This window comes from Aethalodelphis obliquidens, unplaced genomic scaffold (assembly GCF_003676395.1).
Source record: "Aethalodelphis obliquidens isolate GAN/ISIS:26980383/991018 unplaced genomic scaffold, ASM367639v1 scaffold33, whole genome shotgun sequence".
Classification (NCBI taxonomy): Eukaryota; Metazoa; Chordata; class Mammalia; order Artiodactyla; family Delphinidae; genus Aethalodelphis; species Aethalodelphis obliquidens.
The window spans coordinates 6,662,205-6,681,867 of NW_020837977.1; the positions used below are offsets into that span (position 1 = coordinate 6,662,205).

Consider the following 19,663-nt stretch of genomic DNA (forward strand, 5'->3'; position numbering starts at 1 on the left):
AGAAATCTAAAATATGGTCCCTGTCTTTAAGGCACTAGCAGTTGAGTTAGGGAACCATCAGTAAATGCATACAACAATAACACCTTTTTAATTGAAGTCTAATGTATATAGGTAGGTACACAGGTCATGTTTATACCTTGAATGAGCTGTGCACACAATGTTTCATGATATGAACACGTCCAAGTAACCTCCACTCAGATTAGGAATAGGATATTCTCAACATCTCCAAATCTCCCTCATGTGCTCTCCCAGGCATCACCTACTCCAAAAAAGGTAACGACCGTCCAGGTATCTATCACTATAGATTAGTCTTATCCATCTTCCATCTTATGTAATGACATTATACAGTAGTATTCTTTTACATCCAGCTCCTTTTACTCAAGATTATTTTTATATGATTTATCCACTTTATTGCATGGAGCTATAGTGTGTTCATTTAAATTTCAATATAGTATTCCATTGAGCAAAAACACTGTAATTTATTCGTTCTTCAGTCAATGAATTCTATTGGGTATATACTTAGGAGTGGAATTATTGGGTCATAAAGCAGAAATGCTCAGCTTTAATGGATTTTGCCAAAAAGCTTTTCAATTTACATTTCAAGTTTTCATTTTCTGTTTCTAATATATAAAAATACAACTGTATTTTGTATATTAACCTTCCATTCCAGAGATCTTCTAAAATTTAATTCTAATCATTTGTTGCTTCTTTTGGATTTTCTACATAAACGTTCATGCCATCTGCAAATAATGACAGTTTTATTTCTTCCTTAGTGATAGTTATATCATTTTTTTCTTCATTGCATTGACTAGAATCTACTGTACAATATTGAATGCAGATGGTAACAGTGGACATTCTATTTCCAATTCTCTTTCCCAATCTCTAGGAGCAGGTGTAAATGTTTCACCATTGAGTATGACATTTGTTATAGGCTTTTTGTGCGTACAGTTCATTTTATTGAGGAACTTCTCTTTTTTTTTTTATAAACTTTGTTTTTAAAATTTATTTATTATTTATTTTTTTTGGCTGCATTGGGTCTTCGTTGCTGCGCGCAGTCTTTCTCTAGTTGCGGCGAGTGGGGGCTACTCTTCGTTGCAGTGTGTGGGCTTCTCATTGCCATGGCTTCTCTTGTTGTGGAGCACGGGCTCTAGGCGCGCAGGCTCAGTAGTTGTGGCACACGGGCTCAGTAGTTGTGGCTTGCGGGCTCTAGAGCGCAGGCTCAGTAGTTGTGGTGCGCGGGCTTAGTTGCTCCACGGCATGTGGTATCTTGCCCGACCAGGACTCGAACCTGTGTCCCCTGCATTGGCAGGCAGATTCTTAACCACTGTGCCACGAGGGAAGCTCAGGAACTTCTCTTTTATTCCATTAAAAAAAAAATGCCAATAGTAATTTGGTTAAATAAATTCCTAAGTATTTGATGTTTTTATTTTAAAAAATGTCATTTTCCAGTTGTTTCTTCCTAGTATATAGAAATACAATTTCTGACTGTTGACCTTGTATCTTACATTCATTTTAATAGTTTATAGGCTCTTTTGAATTTTTTATGTATACACTCACATCATCAATGAATAAAGATGGTTTTACTTCTTTCCTTTTCATTTTCTTACCTTGTTGCACAGGATAGAATTTGCAGAGAGGCTAAATAACTTGCTGAAGTTCACACAGTTAGTAAGAGCCAAGATTGAAACTCATGTCAGTCTGTTTCCAGGACACCCGGGAATGAGTGAGGGTGTATTAAGTATTTTGTTGCTGCTACTGCTAGAAAAAGCAGTTAGGGTCCTACTGAAGATGGTCTTGAATATAAGGTAAAGGATTTGAATTGCATTCTGTAGGCAATTAAGGATTATTAAGAGTTTTCAAGTGGGAAAGAAATACAAGTGGGAATATTAATCTTGTGACAGTGTGTAGTGTGGTTTGAATGGAACCCCTCATTCATTGATTTATTCATTTCACAATCATTTATTGAGCTTGCATTGTGTTCTAGGAGTTGTTATAGGTCCTAAGGAAATAAGGATGAAGACAATGTGTTGCTTAGAGTAGTAGAGATTTTCAGTGATGAAGAAAAGAATTTTAGCACAGTCTGTTAGCCATGCTGCAAAGGCAGCTCTATGATCTTGCATAAATTAACTTCTCTGAACCTCATTTTTTTCATATGTAAAATGAGAATAATAATACATATAATGCCTACTTTGATTAGAAATAAAAATATATGTAGTACGCTTGACCTGTATCAGACACATTTATGGTAGCTATAATATTTAAGGGATTTGGAGAGAGCAGACAATAAGAATGAAACATTTGGTCAAACAGTTGTTTTTTTCAATAATCAAATTGTCAAACAAATGTCTTAACTGATTCCCCCCATCCAGTGATTACATTCTTAATAGAATGAACGATAATTTTTTTTGTTTTTATAACTTGAACACCGAAATAGAGATAACTGTGCTATGCGTGGATCTAATCAACATAATATTCCATTAGTATAAAGAACTTAAGAGTTAACAAAGCACATTTATTTATACCATTTTGTTTGAGTCTTGCAACAATTATACAGATGAGCAAACTGAGATATTTAGTCACATATTAAGTAGCAAAGCGCAGTTCATATGTTTGCCTATCTTTTCTAGCTCTTCGTACCACACTGTGTTACCTCTCATTATATCATGAAGCATGCTAGTAGTAATAATAAAAAACATATTGAATCTTCCATTTTTATATAGTTTATATATGAAGAAAGTAACTTGAAGTTGAATGAGGAAGAGAAGGCAGACAAAATAGAATTTCTTGTCCTATAGTATTCACATTGTCCTGATTTTCTTAGGTGTGTTATTAACTATATAAATTATTTTCTTTACTACTTTAAGTTGCATTTGTGATTTGGCTGACATTTCTTTTTGGTTTTTGTCTACTTGCCTCATCCATCCATGGTGTGTTGTTTCTGCTTCTACTAAATTTCAGTAATTTCCTTCCCCTTTACGATTTGTACCCACATTTTTTCCTTATTGGGTTGTTCTCTGTTGGTAATATATCCAGTTCCTATATCTTTGCTTTTGTTTATTTTTTCTTTGACTGAATAATTAAGCCAACTTATTTACTTTTCTTCCTTTTCATGTTACATTGTCACATGATAATTCACCAATACTTACGGCTGGTTTTCCTAAACAATTATTCTGAGGTCTTACAGAAATCTAAATTCCTTCCAAATACTGAAAACATTTTTTATAAATACGTTTTAAGAGCAAGGTATTGGAGGGTGAGTTGGGGAAACGGACATGAAGACCGATTGGATACTGTTGTTTACATTTTACAGATTCACATCAACAGCAAACATTATATGAGATCTTGTTAGGAGCTATAGCATGTAAAAACAAGAACAAGACATGGTTCCGGGCCCTGAATAGCTTACGATCTAGTGAAAGAGAAAGACAATATATAAACAACTCCAGTGCAAGACAGAATATTGTTATAACTACAACATGAAGTGTTGAGGGAGACCAGAGGCTGTAGAAGAGAGCAGAAGTTATAGGATTCCTCAAGGCCTGAGGCAACCGATTAGCAGCTGGAGGCAACTCATTATGCTAAGCTGTCAGATTTTTTTGTTTGTTTTATTTTTATAGACACAGTCATGTATCTTGAGTAAGTTTTATTGAGTAACATGGAAATGCAATGGGAGTCATTAATTTGCACAGATATCATGGGTGGTTTTTGAAGGTGTGAAATCTACTGTTGCAGAGTATTGATGAACTCTGGACTTCTGCCAAAAGAGGAGTAGAAAGCCAGAAGGAGAGTCTTTTCTTTATCACAACTCAGAGTTGGGGGTGATGACAGGAAAGGAAATTGGAGTCCAGCAATGTGACAGACCTCAGGCGACTACTACCTCATTGTAGGAATACTATGGATGAGGATTTGGGGAAGAAAACAGGTCATTAAAAAACCCTCCATTTCCCATTTCTTCCCCAGTTTTTTGGAGAGCTTCGGGTTTTCAGGAAACCTTATTCTGTTATGCCATGTAATTAAAATAATCTACAAAAATTTATTAAATTAATACATGGTGAATGCAAACATTTTAAACACTATAGTGTACAAAATAAAAGTGGAAGTACTACTCCATTACACACCCACTCATACTCCCCAGTGCTAACAATTTGTTATAGCCTTCCAGACATTTTCTATCCATAGTCACGCATACACACGTTTTTTTTTTTCTTTCCCGAAAGAAAATTGGTGTTACTCCCACAAACTTGATGTTGAAGACACCATTAAAAGTGTGGGCTCTGGAGTCTGCCAGAACTGGGCTCAAATCTTCTCCAGCTTCCCAGCTGTATGACCCTAGGCAAATTACTTTACTTCTTTAAGCTTCATTTTTTTGTGAAGGCTAAAAATGGTAATTACTTTGTAAGGCTTAATAATCAAAATGTATAAATCACTTAGCACAGTGCCAGACACATAGTAAGTGTTCAGTAAACACTTTTATTGTCTATGGCAAGTGACCTTTCTCATTTTAAGACCAAAAATAGGGAAATTTGTTGGACAAATGTTGCTGATTTCTTCGGACGAAATGTATCTGGGTTGTGAAGAACTTGCTTTTCCAAAGCATAAAACTGATCCAAGTAACCTTTATGAGGCTTCTCTTCTAATTTTCAGTGCAACTCTCCTGCATCCCCCAACATCACTTTCTGTCTAGAAAGTGGACTTTCCACTAAAAAACTTTTGTGACTCATGTCGTGACAAGAATGCTCAACCAGGTCAGGCTTTATTACACTGTGTGTCCTTTTGCTTTATCATGCAATTGCTGGGTGGCACCCTTTTAAGCTCGCCTCGCACGGTCGCGCCACTCCATCCCCTCTTCAGATGCGGCTGCAACTGGAGAAGCCTATCGTCTTAGGGGCCGAGGTTGAATTGATGGACGACGGGCGCCTCCAGGGCGCAGCAGCAGACGCGGGCGTGCGAGGTGCGCCCTAGGGGTGCAGGCTGCTGGCCGAGGGGCCCGGGCGGAGTGCGGGCAGGAGGTTCCTCCCGGGGCGAACCTGGCACTGGGCTCTCTCCGATCTTCGTGCGGGGGCATCTGCCCCGCCGTCTGCAGCCCCAAGATCCCACTGCCTCCACTCTGCAGCCCCGGCCTGTCCCATCCACTCGTTCTTTTTGGCACTGCCCTTTGCCCTCCCATGGAGTCATCTGTTTACTCTCCCTTCACTTCCAGTCACCCATAGGTCACCCTCCCTCTACCACAGTCACCCATTTTGTCCCCTCTCCTTTCTCTCCTCACTCTTCACCTCTCCCCAGGTCGCCTTCTTAGAGGACTCCGCCGACGGAGATGCTGCGGACCCCGCGGCCAGGGTCTGCTCCCCGGAGAACCCTCCGTCCACCTTTGCCCCCTCCCCGGGGGCGCGGGACGCAAGTTTCCGCTCCGTCCTTTCCCCAGTGACAGGACTTGGCTGCGGCCACGGCCAGGGAGGAGGGGGGAGGGACTGCCTGGCTCCCGAGCCCCCTCCCCTAATCGCGAGCTCTGCGCGGTCTGTGTCTCTCTCGGCAAGTGCGGAGACGCGGAGGAGGAGGAGGAGGAGGAGGGAGTTGGGGGAGGATCTCCATTGAAATAAACAACCAGGCAGCAGTTATTAACACGGGAACATGGCGGCCGCAGCCTCAGCCACAGCTTCGGCGGCGAAGGTCAGCGCCGACGGCAGCCGGCACCTGACGGCGTGACCGACCCGAGCCGGTAACCGCGCCTTCCCTGGGGGCCGCGAGGGCGGGCGGGAGGCGGGCGGCGGGCGGGGGGCGCCGCCTTCCCACCCCCGGCCGCGTCTGCCCTTCCTGCGCCGAGCCGGGCAGAGCCGCGCGCCGCCGAGAGGGCTGTTTTGTGTGCGGCGACCGCTGCCCCGGTGCGCGGAAAACGCGAGTTGCATCCCGGAGGCGCCGCGAGGCTGGGGAGTTGGGGCTTGGGGGGTGGGGAGGGCGGGAAGCGGCAGGGAGACGCGGAGTCCCTGGGAGAGAAAGGAGGCGCTCCAGCGCTTTGCCAGAGCTCGGGAGACGAGTCCCGGAGCGCGAGGCGGGCGGAGGCTGCAGCCCGCGGCGCCGGCGAGAGGTGAGAGCCGAGGCGCGGCGGGGAGGCCGGGGGCGCGGGCGCGGCCCCCGCCCGAGGAGCGAGACGCCCGCCGCCCTGCCCGGTGCGGGTCGGCGAGGAGCGCGTCTCCTGCGCCCTCGGGGGACGCGAGGCAGGGACGGAAAGGTGAAGCCGAAGGTGCATTCTTTCATGGAAACGCGGAGCGACTGCTGCGCAGGGTGGGAGCCGGGCGAGGGGAGGCAGGACTTGGGAAGTGCTCGGGGGTGTGTGAAGGTGAAGCGCCGTGTCAGGGGCGGCCAGCTGGGTGAGACGCCGGGAGGAGGGGATCCGCGGCCCGGCAGCCGGGCCGGGCCCGTGTCAGCGCCGGGGGTTGGGGGCGAGGGGCGCCGGGCGCCGCGGGCGGACGGGAAGGAGCTGGGGCGGGCGGGGCGGGCGGCGCGCTCGGGCCGAGCAGGCCGGGCCGCGGTGGGGGCGGGGAGCCGGGGGCCGGACCGCGGCGGCGCCGAGCCCGGCTCGCCCCTGACTTAACTTTCTGGGTGCGGGCGTGTGTGCAGGAGGCGCGCAGGGGCCGGGGCTGGGGGCGGGAGGCGGTCCGGGAGGTTCCGGGTTGGCTCGCCAGCGCCCCCTTTTCTCTCCCCCATCTCCCCGCCCCTGAAGGGACAGGCCCTCAGGGCCCCCAGGCGGGAAGCGGGAGGGGCCCTCCCGGCCGGCTCACGACGGTCACGCCCCGGGCCCGGGGACACTTCTTTCTCGGGCCTCCGGGGGCTGCTGGGGGAGGGGGTCAGGGTCTTCGCTGCGCGCAGGAGCTCCCCGCCCCCCCGCCCCTCCGGGGAGTCCCGGAGGCGCCTCTTCCGAGATCGGGGGTGGGTCGGTCCCTGGTTAACTGGTCCCTCCCTCTTCCCCCTCCCCCTAGTGGTTTCCGGGGCCTGCGGGACCGAGGGGCGGGAATCGGGGATCCGAGCGCCCTGCACCGGCCCGGAGGTGGACCGGGCCTAGCGCCGTCCGGGTCTGTCACTGGTAGGGGAAACTTTCCTAAACCGGGGAGCCTGAACGCCCTCCTCCGCCACCTCGTCCTCTAATCCCACTCCCACTCCACCTCCTCCAACGCCTTCCCCTCCCACCGACCCGAATCTCGCTGCGTGTGAGTGATGGGACAGTGAGCCAATCGAAGGCAGGGAACTGACCTGCCGGGTGTCGATAAGCCAATCGCGGGGGCTGGAGGAAGGGAGGGGGCGGGGCTTCTTCCGGACCAGTTAGAGAGGAGTTGCGCGCGGGGCGGGGGAGGCATGGAGACGCCAAGAGCTCTCCACTCTTGCACATCCCTGGTCACCCGCTCCTAGATCTGTGGGGTAGCGTCACTTACGGGGGCTCTGACCGGGGGAGGCAACGTAGTTTGCACGAGATATTGTGTATCTCTGGTACCACCAGAGACGTTGTCTTAGACACGACGAAGTCTAAAAGGCACTTAAGATGTGGCAGTAACTGTCCGAGGCCCGTTTCTAAAATGGCATATATTGTAGTGATCGCGTTCTGGACCTCAGCGCTCGGTTTACGTGCTGAGGATCATAGGAGTTATCTGTTTATCTCTATCTCAGTTTCACTCAGCTACTCCAGCGTGGGGACAATGAAATTTGAAAGGGTTCTCTGAAAACGAAGGCATCGGGAAAAACTCACGTCAGTTGATTATTGGGAGTGTAAAGCATCATTGTTTGTAATGGCTTTACTGGTTCCCTGATTAACTAGAGCGCCAGTTTCCAAAGTACACTTGGAAGTTCGGTGTTTGGGATGACATTTAAAAAAAAAGTTGTGGTTTATGGTATGCATTTTATGTTTTCTGTTTTTTTGCTCTTTCTTAAGTAAACAAAATGAAGTTAGGAACCAAAGCATCACTGTTTGAAACCTAAAGCGTTGGTATTTAAGGAACAAGCTGGTCAAAGAATATTTGTCTACAGAAAGAGAGTAAAATGTAGTTTGTCAGATTACTCCCACACAAAAGATTCTTCAAAATAAATTATTTTAGTTTGCTTAAACACAACTGAATGGTACAGTGTGTGGGTACTTTTTTGGTTTTTGCAAGGTTAGGAGACATCTTTGGTTATTTTACACTGTTTGTTGGCTACAGTCTAGTGACTTCCTCAACTCTTGACTTTTCAGAATAGGGAGGATAGGTCTTCGGTTCTCTGTAAAGATCACAGGTTGCTCTGCAGGAATAGCAGTGTTTTAAAAAGACAGCAGCTGCTGCTGCGATGCTGTGTGTGTGTGTGTGCGTGTGTGCGTGTGCTTGTGCGTGCTCCTGTTCTTTGTTGGGGAGGTTAGTGCACATTGACAGCAGCAAGGCTCCTTTTTCCAACTGGAATTTGTAGAATCTTTGGGAGTTCAAAGAATGAATAATATTAGCGTGAGAATACATCTGTTCATTTTGTGATGAGTATCCCCTGAATTTAATCTTGGGAGGGATTTGTTTTGTTTTTTTGAGGCATTTTATGTGCATGATACTTATGTATACTCGTTTCTTGAGCTTTTAATAATACTGGGTTACTAAGAAAGAATTGAGGGGTCTATAGTTTTAGGGAACAGTATTTACCATGAATTCCCATCCAGTATAATTGTAAGTGTCCATATAGACAAAAATTAATTGCATTTTGCTCTAGCCCTTGAGGTGTTATTTTAGTGATAAAATAGTAAAAACTGTGAAGATAAACATTTAGCTGCTAGAAGTAGGGAGTACTATAAATTAAACAACGTTCAAAATTTGACAACATTCAAAACCGCCCCGTCATTAGTTAATTTAGCTACTGAAGGCCACTCTAACGTGTCTTTTGTATGCTCAAGAGCAACACATTATTTTACTCCTTCTTTACAATAATCCTTGAGAATGTTCTCAGATTCTTGGTGGCAGTGAGTAGCAAGTCCCCTAATGCCTGCTAGGGGGAAAAAAAACCTCTCAAGCATATGGAGACATCTAGAAAAAGATGTGCATCGTCAGCTGTGATTCCATTGTGTGCTCTCAGACTGGATCTGAGCCTTCTTCCTCCAGGGAATTTCAGTCTTAACAGAGGAGTTTTAGATGTCAGGATACTGAAGCAGAGGTTAGAAAAGAGCTTACCAATTATGAATTTAATATTTTTTAGATAGTTTAGCTCTGATTTTAACCCTTCATTGGTTAAATGTAATTTACATGACCTTTGCTCAGTGTTAGAGGCGCGTTTTACTAGAAACCTAAAATGTGAAGATCAGAGGGGAACTTGGGCTGCTGTGTGAGCACATAAAGGGGCAGTGCTCCTTGGTTGGCTTTATCTTTAGTTGTATCTTATTAAAGCTTTGCAAGCCTCAGAAGCAAGGACCTATGAACAGTGCTTTCGTTACACACCCTATATTTAAGGATTCAGTACCTTAGCTGTTTCAAATCACATCAGGTTGAAATGTGACCCATAAGTTGACAGCTTGGATTTCTTAGGAAAAATTGTTTGTATTGAATTGAGTTTAAAAGGGATGCTTTTAAGCAGTCATTAGGATGTTGGGTACCAAAACAAAGGGGGGCTCTTTAAACAATTTTTCTAGAAGATTAGTTTTCTGAAATGCACAGTGTGTCCTTATTTGATATTTTGACCATTATTATGTCATGATTGAAATTATTTAAATGCATAATTAATGCTTCACTATTTTTATAGCAAAACTGCTATTTAAGAAATTGTTAGCTTTTCAATGTTTTGTGTTTATAGTTTTGTTTGGCAATTTATGTTATTACATGCTCTATCAATTTTAAATTAAGAGAATAGGAGGGAGAAAATAAGTCAGTTGCTTTAAGGTGTTGGTCTTTTATTTCAGTAAATCATAAAATGAGCAGCGAATCAGGATCTCTCCCCCTATGAAATAATCAGACTATGTTTACATACTAATAACGAAAACTAAGGGAAACAGAACAACCCCCCCCTTACTCAGTTTTTTTATACACTTTCGTATTGCAGGCTAATTTTACCTCTATGCCTTGTTTTCTAAACAAAAAAGCTTTTGGCATTTGTGTTTATTTCCTTTTTTGTTTTTTACAGGCTTGTAGAAGGGTTTATGAATTGTTAACTGTAGAAAGAATATTATGTCATATTACTCTTTAAAGTCTGTTGAAAGTAATGTCTGGAAAAGCCGTACAATATGGTTTTAGTGTCACAGGCCCTCAATTCAGACAGTATAAAGAAAACACATACTTTATGGATTCTAGATACTAATTTTGAAACAGAGGTGAGAATGTGACTTTTGTGGATATTTTAGAAACGTATGTAGTTTTCCTAGCTGTTACAAAACTGAGGCGAGGGTGATTATGAAAAAGTGGAAATCTTAAAGGTTGTGCTATGAAGGTATCTGAAATTAAACGACTACATGGTCTGCAGTTAAATCATAATACTCTTGGCTGTTAGGGTAAAGATTTTATGTGTTTATCCTATGAAATGTTCATCAGTGACCACATTTCTGGCTTCCAGTGGCTATGATGATATAAAGCAATTGTGGAAACATTGACTCTAGGACACTTTTCAGTTGTTTCTCTAGTTGGAAATTTCTAGAGAAGAATTAAATAAGCAGGGAACCTATGGCAGTGTTTGACTTACCTGCTTTTGAGGCTTTTGGACATAGAATCTTAATTTTAAGAAAGTAAGAGATGAGAGCTACTTATAGGTAGACATTATTAGCAGTAATTAAATAGTTATTAATACTTAAAGGATCTGAAAGAAAGAACAGTTTTTACTTTGGGTGTCAGTTGGTAGGTGCATGGAGAATTGAAGTTAGCATGTTAATCCTGTCAGAATTTATGTTTTTTTTAGGCAGCCAATTGTGAACTGTTAAGAGTTCCTGATGGAGTTCCTCATGGCCAGGTTAACTCTCATTTTGGGCTTTTTAGATCCTGTTTTTGCATCCTTGCCTCATTTAACCATTGTTTCATTTGTTTGTTCAGTTATTTGTTGAGTTTTGAGTGTCTCAGCTTTGGCAGTTTCCTTTTATAGTATAAACCATCCATTGCAAACCTGTGATTAAAGGGGGAACACACAGTGGGTGATGATTTGTTTTGGTGGGGGAAGGGTGGAAAGGGATGTGTTCACCTTAATTTTCAGTTTGCTTTCATACTAAAGGTCTTTTCTTTTAATGTGTTAATTTTAATTACATAAGCTAGATAATTCTGCTTTGATTTGGGTTTGGGTTTTTTCCCCCCCTGAAAATAGGATTGTAATGTTTATAACAAAAAGGTTGTTAAATGTTCCCTTGACTGATTAGCTTATTATTAAATAGATTTCGTTTAATGAAGGTATGAATATTTATCATTAGTTTTGTTTTTATTTCCCCTGAAATCATGTTATGTGTGGTCCAGGTGGCAACGTATAGTTGGATGAAGGTGACAGGCAGTCAGTGACCTCTGATTTCTGTGGATTGTCTGTGCCTTGTTGCTGCCTTTAAGGCTAACGTACCCTGGGCCTTACCACTGTAGGTTTCTAAAGGATGGAAAACTCCCTTGCACAGCCTTTCACAGGTATTCTACTGTGGTTGTCAGTTTTTCTAGACGTAACTCATTCTGGCTCTTGACTAAAATGTCTGTATTGGGAGAGCAGCAATAGAACAACTGAAATGATAAGAGCAGCTGTCACTGAGTGCCAACAGCCTATTAGGGGCTTTTTGAGGTGTGCTCCATTCCTTCCTTCTTGCCACAATCCCGTGAAGTAGAGGTTACCTTCATTTTACAGGAGGAGATGAAGACCAAAGGGGATTAAGTTGTGCCTCTGAGCAAAACTTCAGGGAAAAAATTAACCTTGACCAATGGGTGGGGAAACAAATCATAAATATCAGAGGGAATGGTGAGTCTGAGAACGTCTTCCTGGTTGGAATCTGATAAAACATATGTTTGCAGGTCGTTAGAAGGCTCTCAGTCTGGTTGTTTGGTTTGTAAAAAGGATGAATAGGTTTGAATAGATCCAGTCCTGCAAATTCTGTACGCCTGTGTCTCCCAAACCCTTGCCTTGGGGCAAGCCTGTACCTGGACAGTCGATACTTATCTTAAGATCTATAAGCAGTCTCCAGATTTTTTAGTCATCGGCCCAGAATTTAACAGTTCCTAAATTGCAGGATTCTTTCTTGTCTTTTAATTTTCAAAAAGTAAGAATGGTAATGGATGAAGTCAAAACAGGTAACCTTTACTGAGTGCCCACTCAAAACCTGGGGCCCTGCTAATAAGGTGCCCTTGCTATATACTCCTGTCTGGTTCTCACTGTAAGACAGTGAGGGAGGCGCTCTTGTTGTCATTCCTCTTTCACAGTTCAGGAAGTGGGGGCGCAGAGCTGTCACATAACTTGCCAAAGGTCACACAGCCCGAGTGCTGGAGAGTAATTTGCATCCAGGCCAACGTTGCCCCTTAGCCCTGCCCTCTTAACTTGTGTTCTTGTTAGATGGTCGGTCGGCCGCACTTCCTCGCAGCCTCATGTGGATGTGTCCCATCCAGTGCTTTGCGGAGATAACACAGATCCATCATTCTCCACTAGGGAAAGGGAAAGGAAAAAGGGGTAGGAGTGTATTTTGAAAAAGCACATTCAAGTTGCCTATTGTTTCTCACAATCAGAAGCTCAGAAAATAAGCTTGAGAAAACTCCATTGTGGGTGAGAGGTAGAAAAGAGATGGAGACAGCCCTCTAGATAGAGGTTTAGGACCAATGAAGCACTGGTATAGACATTCGGCTTCTTGTTCCTTTAATGTATATTTAATTCTAGCATGTTTAACCGTTAGGTGGTAATTGTGTGATGTATGTTTTGCAGGGTTTTTTGCAACCCGTGTAGCATGGGTGACTCAGTGTTGAGATATTGTAGTCCCCAAAGGAGGCTGGTAATATATTCAGTCATCTGACTTCTGCTCTGCTATTTGTGGAATTCTTCTGTCTGCTCAATTGTTTGCAGGGAGCGGGGAGAGCTTTCAGGGAACTCTTTCACCTGTGCACGTGTGGGGATCAGCAATGCACTGCTTTTAGTGTTCCAGCTGCTGGGTCTGAAGCCCTGTTGTCAGAGATGAAAATATAAGGCATGGTATTTTCTATTATTCATTTAGTGGGTCCACAGGAAATGTGACCCCACATCTTCCAAGGCTTGCGGGGTGTGAGGGGGTTCTGGGAGCTGCTGTTGTTGCTGCCTGATTTCTGTCCCTGGAAGCACCCATCTAATGAGGATGGTCTTTTCTGGCAGATGGCTCCCACTTATAAAATCAGCTCAGGAATCAAAGATGAAGTGACTTTCCTTACCTTCGGTGGTACAGTAGCATTTGTAGGAATATTTAATATTAATTTAGCTTAACATTTCTAATTCTCTTGTTAATATGCTTAATAATGAAAGGCTTTTCAGTTATTGTCAAAATGTAAATTGAACATTGAATTGCATATTTTAGAGGAACCTATAGCTTTACTTGAGTCATTTCTAGAGTCAAACTAAATGGAAAATTTAGTTACTTGGAAAACATATTTTTAAACATACATTTTTAATGTGCTTGTATACATATATTTAAAAATAGATTTTTTTTCATAAATATGTTTGTTAGGTAATCACCTCTGGTTATTGTTGGAACATAGGTGGTGAATTCTTTCACAGGTATTTTTGATTCCTAAATAGGGGATATGGAAGTTCCTGACTAAAAAAATCTCAATGTCAGAAGTGTATGAATTTCTACCAATTTAACATAACAGCATTTCTTGACATTACAGAAGCTGGTTGTGGTAGTTAGAGAGCTGGGCAGTGGGGGCCTGTGGGTCCTGGAGGCGATTCTGTGTCCTGTACCTGCCACCTTGTGCCTGCGGCCTGTTGTGGACATCGGGTCTGGTGTGCTGTGCTCGGAGACCGGGCCTTCGAAGTGAGGATGGAGTGATAAATAATAGCACAACTTTGGACTGCCTCAGTTGGGTATAAATCTTTGTAGACTTTTCTCTGCCTCCATTTATCCTTCTTCCCTGGCTTTCTCGGTTGTTGTTGCTGGGTTGTTTCCCGCCCCCCAAAGTTGAAGATGGAAGATGGGTGGCAGGGAAGGAACACAATCAAGATTATGGGGAGTGTGTTGCTATCATTAGTTTTTCGTTAAGTATTTCGAGTCTGATCATGATCTGCAGTTTCCCTCTTTATCTAACAGATTTGCTCTGCTCACAGCACTTGGTGAAGAAGCTGGCTGTTTGTTAAGGAAACCGTTAGGTTGAGGACAGATCACGTAACAGGCTGGCGCAGTAACTGGCTGATTTGTTGTTCGAAGTTAGTTGCTGCACAAGGTTGTGGTCCAGCCGACCCGGGGTACTGAGCCTCTGTTGTCTAATAGTATTGAGGATTACGTTCCCTAGCTTTGCTGTATTCTCTTTCTTCCCTGTTTAAGGATATTGTTACAGACTCTATCATGTTAGATGTTTTGAAAGTGTTCATTAGATTTAAGTGGTCAAAATGGTTATAAGTTGGAAATATTAAGGTGATTTAAGATGGCTGAAATTTTAACCAATTCCTAAAGCCTTAGGAATGCCCACCTCTTTGGAGTTTCTGGTAGTGTATTGTGTTTTCAATTTCTGTATTTCTGTTTTGAGACTTGTGTAGTGTTCTTATTGCTGTTTTAAGTAAGATGTATGAATATCTTGATTCCTTAAGATTTTTCTGTAAAAGTGTGGTATAGAAATATTTATTGCATTAATAAATGTCATTTTATTGTATTCTAGTACCACCAGAGTCTTTTCTAAATAAACAGATAGTAAGTATAAGTAAAATCTAGTGATGGGACTGGAAGTTATATAAAGATCTATTTATGCTGTACTACCTTGTATTTTAAACAAGAGGTGTGTACAGTTAAGAATTTTAATAAATTAAAGGCTTTAAGCTGTTAAGTATAACACAAGAAAATGACACGATATTCACTGTGTCCTGAACATATTGACAGTGACAACTGACAGCGACAAAAGTCAACAGAATGCCTGGACATTGAAGGACGTTAGAAAACAAAACTGGAGCGTTTGCCTTCTCTGGGTAAAGGGCACTCACATCGTAACAACAGCATTCTCTTAATCATTGATGACCTCATCGTGATAGTAAATATCTCACTTTGAGAAAAAGCATTCAGGAGAAAAGAGAGTCAGGAGACCGAGGGAAGCCCAGATTTGCTGGCTCGAGGTGAGTGAAGGCTGGGGCAGGATGGAGCTGCATTGGGCACATATGGCCTGGCCCTGTGTGCAGTGCAGGCCGTGGGGCCAGCTGGGACCCCTGGAGGAGAGGGCCTCGGCTGCTCCCTGCCTCTTCTCGTGCTTACTGGAGGCAGGCCCGGACCCTGTGGTGGGGAGAGAAGGGAGAGCCTGTGGTAGGTGGAGCTGGTCCCAGGACATTGAGGCCCCAGAAGCTCTCCTTCATGGTAGTTGTCTGCATCCTGCTCTCGCACCAGGAGCTGGCTGGCTCCCATGTGTAGAGTCTCCTGATGAGCTGCATCCTTAATTCTGGACCAGGTCGGTGGTGCTGATGGCCCGCTCCCTTCAGGCACCACGGAGCCCCGCAGCCCTTCCACCCCAGTGCTCTGTATTACCAGACTGAGCAAATGGGGGATTCTCTTCCCCTTTTCAGGTGAGAAGTGAGGGGACTACTCCACCCAGTGGCAGGTAGGACAAGGGAAGGCCTTCTGGGGCTTGTGATTTTCAGAGGCTGAGCTCCTTGCCTTCACCTGGCCTGGCCCTCAGATGAGTGAGGGAAGCCAGTGCCTTTGCACCAAGGGATAGAGAGGGGTTTCCTCGTTATGGAGGCCCTCTTCATTCCCTACTCAAGAAATTTCCCAGTGAGGTTCAGGTGTCTCTAGCAGCCTCATCCCAGGTTTTCTGGGCTTGCCTCAACGGTTCATAGATGTTTACTCTCTTGGAGAAAGGGATTGAGTGTATAATGAGGAAAAAGAAAAGGAAAGGCATTCAGAAAGAATCTGGGGGCGGCCCATAGAGGAGTTGCTGCATTGAGTCCAGGCTAAAGAGGTTAGGACCACGCAGATGGAAAATATCAATGCAGAAGAGTAGACTTGCTTGAAATCTGTAAATTAATGAAGGTATATATAGAGTAAATCCAGAGTAGCAAATACATGCCCTTGCAGCTTGAAAGATTTTTAAGGATGGACTATTATATTAGTTTATCAGCTTGATCAAACCAAGTAGTCAACTTACAGTACTTGTTACTTTAAGTGGAATAGGCAACTTACACAGACTTTTTGGGGAAGGTTTAAATGAATAAACGGAGGGCCATAACATGTTAGTAAAACACATTACAAGTTTTGATACACATTGTTTAGAGTTTAACATCAAGGAGAAAAACCATCAAGTAAAATGCTCTGACAAATCTGGCATTAAAATTTCTGTTGTGTTCTATAAATGTGCTTAAAATGATTATATGCACTGGCTTATTGTCTGAGTGATACAGGTACAACAGGGAATGGTACCTGTTTTCTTATGGGTTTGCTAAAATTGGGGGAAATAGTAAGGATGGAGTCTATATGTCTCTGTGTGTGTATATGTATACACATATATGTATTTTTTAAAATAAATTTGTTTTATTTATTTATCTTTGGCTGCATTGGGTCTTCATTGAGGTGCGCGGGCTTCTCACTGTGGTGGCTTCTCTTGTTGCGGAGCACGGGCTGTAGGCACTCGGGATTCAGTAGCTGTGGCACGTGGGCTCAGTAGTTGTGGCTCGCGGGCTCTAGAGCACAGGCTCAGTAGTTGTGGCGCATGGGGTTAGTTGCTCCGCGGCGTGTGGGATCTTCCCGGACCAGGGCTCGAACCCGTGTCTCCTGCATTGGCAGGCGGATTCTTAACCACTGTGCCACCAGGGAAGGCCACATATATGTATTTTTTCATTCATTTTCCCTCTCCTCCCAAATAGTATACAGAGCAGCTTAAAGTCTTTCCTTTTTAAACCGTAGTTTGGGCTGACTTCAATTCTCCTTCTGTACTGTAAGTCAATAGACTGATCTTTCCAAAATATCCCTTTTATAATAATAAAAGTCCCCCCACTCACTACAGAATGACATTCCCAGACGCTTACTAGATGGGTCTGCCACAAAGCTGTTTCCCCCATTTCTACTCTTTGCATGAGCCTTTGTACCTGTCAGTCTGTTCTTCCTGGCCTGCTGTGAACATGTGTTGACCACGCAAGCTCATGCTCTTTGATTTGCCTAGAGAAAACTAATGAGTTAGTCTAAAATTTAAGAAGCAGTTCTTTGATATAAAACTCAGTTTGCTGGGGGTTTATATTATTGATCTCAGTTAACAGCAAAGTGTACAATCAAAACAAAAAGAGAGATGGAATCCAACAATATCCAGAGATTATTAGTCAGTTGCTTATTACATTGATTACAGATTTTACAAAAAAATTTTCTGTAGAACAAGAAGGAAGTCCACTTACCTTTGAATCAGAAACAATAAAGACTTACATTTTTGGTGTTGTTGCCTCAGTAAAACTGAACATTTTCTGCACCTAGACTTATTAACTTTTCCCCTGCAGAATATTTTGACACTGTAATGGGAAGAGGAATTAATAATCTCAGTTTATAGTGGAAAGAGGAGAAAAAAGGTAAAGAAAACCTTGGGGAAATTCAGTAGTTCTGGAAAGGTAATAAAACAAAACCAAATGCAAAGTGTAGGGTTGGCACTTAAATACTTCCATTGAAGAAGTGATCAAAAAGAGAATGAAAGCATCACTTGACGGGTTGATGTCTCAATAGGTAAGTAATGAAATTCTACAACTATCAAAAGAACGAAGCCCCTACAGGCCACACATTAATATATACTTGTGACAAGACCTGGAAAAGTATTCTCAACTTTCTTCCCAAATCTCTATTTAAACAGTAATTTTTTTACTTTGTGGGGTCATTTTATTTGCAGAATAAGTCAGAACGTGATCTGTCTGTCATCTGTTCAGATTCTTTCATCAACCAATTATATATTAAGTAGTAGAAACGGTATACAACCCCAGTGGAAAGGCAGGGCGGGGCTTTGGGATGGGCAGTGTCATATGTCTCTCTTTTTCTTAGCTCCTGTGATACTTCCATAACGTAGTAGAACAAGTGGTTAAATAACAGCTATTTCAGTGTTGTGTGTGCTTTTTCTTTCTCCCTGTTTCCCCGCTCTGTGTGTGTGTGTTTGTGTGTGTATGTATGTGTGTGTGTGGCGTGAACTATTTGGAAGTAAGGTACAGATGACCCTTTATTCATAAAGCACGTCGCTGTAAAATAAAGGCATTACTTAGGTAATAGCATACAATACAACTATTAAACCTAATAAAACTTTGTTTTAAACCTAAGAAAACATATCATCAAGTATCAACTGTCTTCTTTCAATTTTCCCTGTTACCTCCAAACTGTTAACAGCTGTGGGTTTCAAACCAGGATCTGATCAAGCTCCTCCGTTGCCTTTGGTTCTGTAGTCTCTGTTAATACTCAGTAATTCCCCTAGTTCTTGTTGGTTGGTTTTGTGGTTCTTTAGATGTTGGCTTTTTAAAAAGTGTTTATTTTTTTTAATTAAAAAATTTAATTGTGATAAAATTCATATAAAATTTACCATCTTACCCATTTTTAAGTATACAGTTCAGTAATGTTAAGTGCATTCACATTGTTGTGCAACCAGCCTTTTCAGTTTTTAGACTTCAGTTTCTCCAGAAGTGCTAAGAAATTAAATTGTTAAATATGTTAATGGATTTGGGGCTAAAGAAGAGCATAACCGTTGAGAACCTACTGCTTGAGATAGTAGCATCTTAGGCTGTTTCCTTGGCATTGCCCCTTCCGAAGTCTCTGTAAGTTGGGGCCTGGACATGCTTTCTACAAACGCATCACAAGGAGATTCATAAAAGTAATGCCGTGAGAGGTGCAAGCACAGAGGTAATGCCCGCCTATGAGAACGCTTACAGTCAGAGAGTTTGAGGACTTTTTTCCTCCTAGGAAGTAGTAGATTTCTGTTTTAGGAACAGGAGGGGGGCTGAGATCGAGACATTCATTTCATAGCACCCTTGGCTAAATAGAAAGCTTTTATATCAAATACTTCTTTGGAGTAACATTATGGAGGCAATAGTTTCCAGGGGTTTTTTGGAGTGTGGCAGCTTAGGAGACACATGAGAGATGTCAACAATGGGAAGAAAAGTGGGACTGTACGTAGGCCTTTTTAATTAACAAATCAGGGCAGTTTTGAGGGGACCGGAATTTAAATGACTCAGAAATCCCGTTTTCTGATTTTTGGTTTTTTGCAAAACTTTTCTGAAATGTCTTACAGATGTACTAAGGGATATCCTCCTTGTGCTTGTCATTTTATGAGTATTGTACTGCTTTTTTTTTTAAACCAGTGTTGGTGGTGGAAACGTAAGTCAGCTGTACTTCAATTAATAAAAAAGGTAAATAATACATTAGTGTGGTTTAAAAGAAATAAATTCATGAATGTCTTTGCTCAAGCTTGCAGAAGGTGCTTGAAGAGCTTATTAAAATAAACCAAACTAAATTACAAACAAAAGGAAAAAAAACATTGGCCTGTTGGAGAGGGTTGGACAGACAGTACTATGGTTGTTTCTCAGTGCCTCTGTGCTACGTCCCAAACAGATACGGTAGCAG

The 19,663-nt window shown here is 43.0% G+C and overlaps 1 protein-coding gene across 8 annotated transcripts in view; it reads left to right on the forward strand.

Moving 5' to 3' along the window:
• The first annotated feature begins 4,880 nt into the window (after positions 1-4,880).
• Positions 4,881-19,663, forward strand: part of NCOA2 (nuclear receptor coactivator 2) — a 273,875-nt gene continuing 259,092 nt past the window's right edge. Inside the window, exon 1 of one of the 8 annotated variants that reach the window (XM_027127937.1) lies at positions 4,881-5,716. The gene's annotated coding sequence lies outside the window, so the exon portion shown is untranslated. Of the gene's footprint in view, positions 5,717-5,988; positions 6,083-6,113; positions 6,239-19,663 lie in introns of those variants that run through there. The other 7 variants (XM_027127938.1, XM_027127928.1, XM_027127934.1 and 4 more) reach the window with 7 other exon arrangements.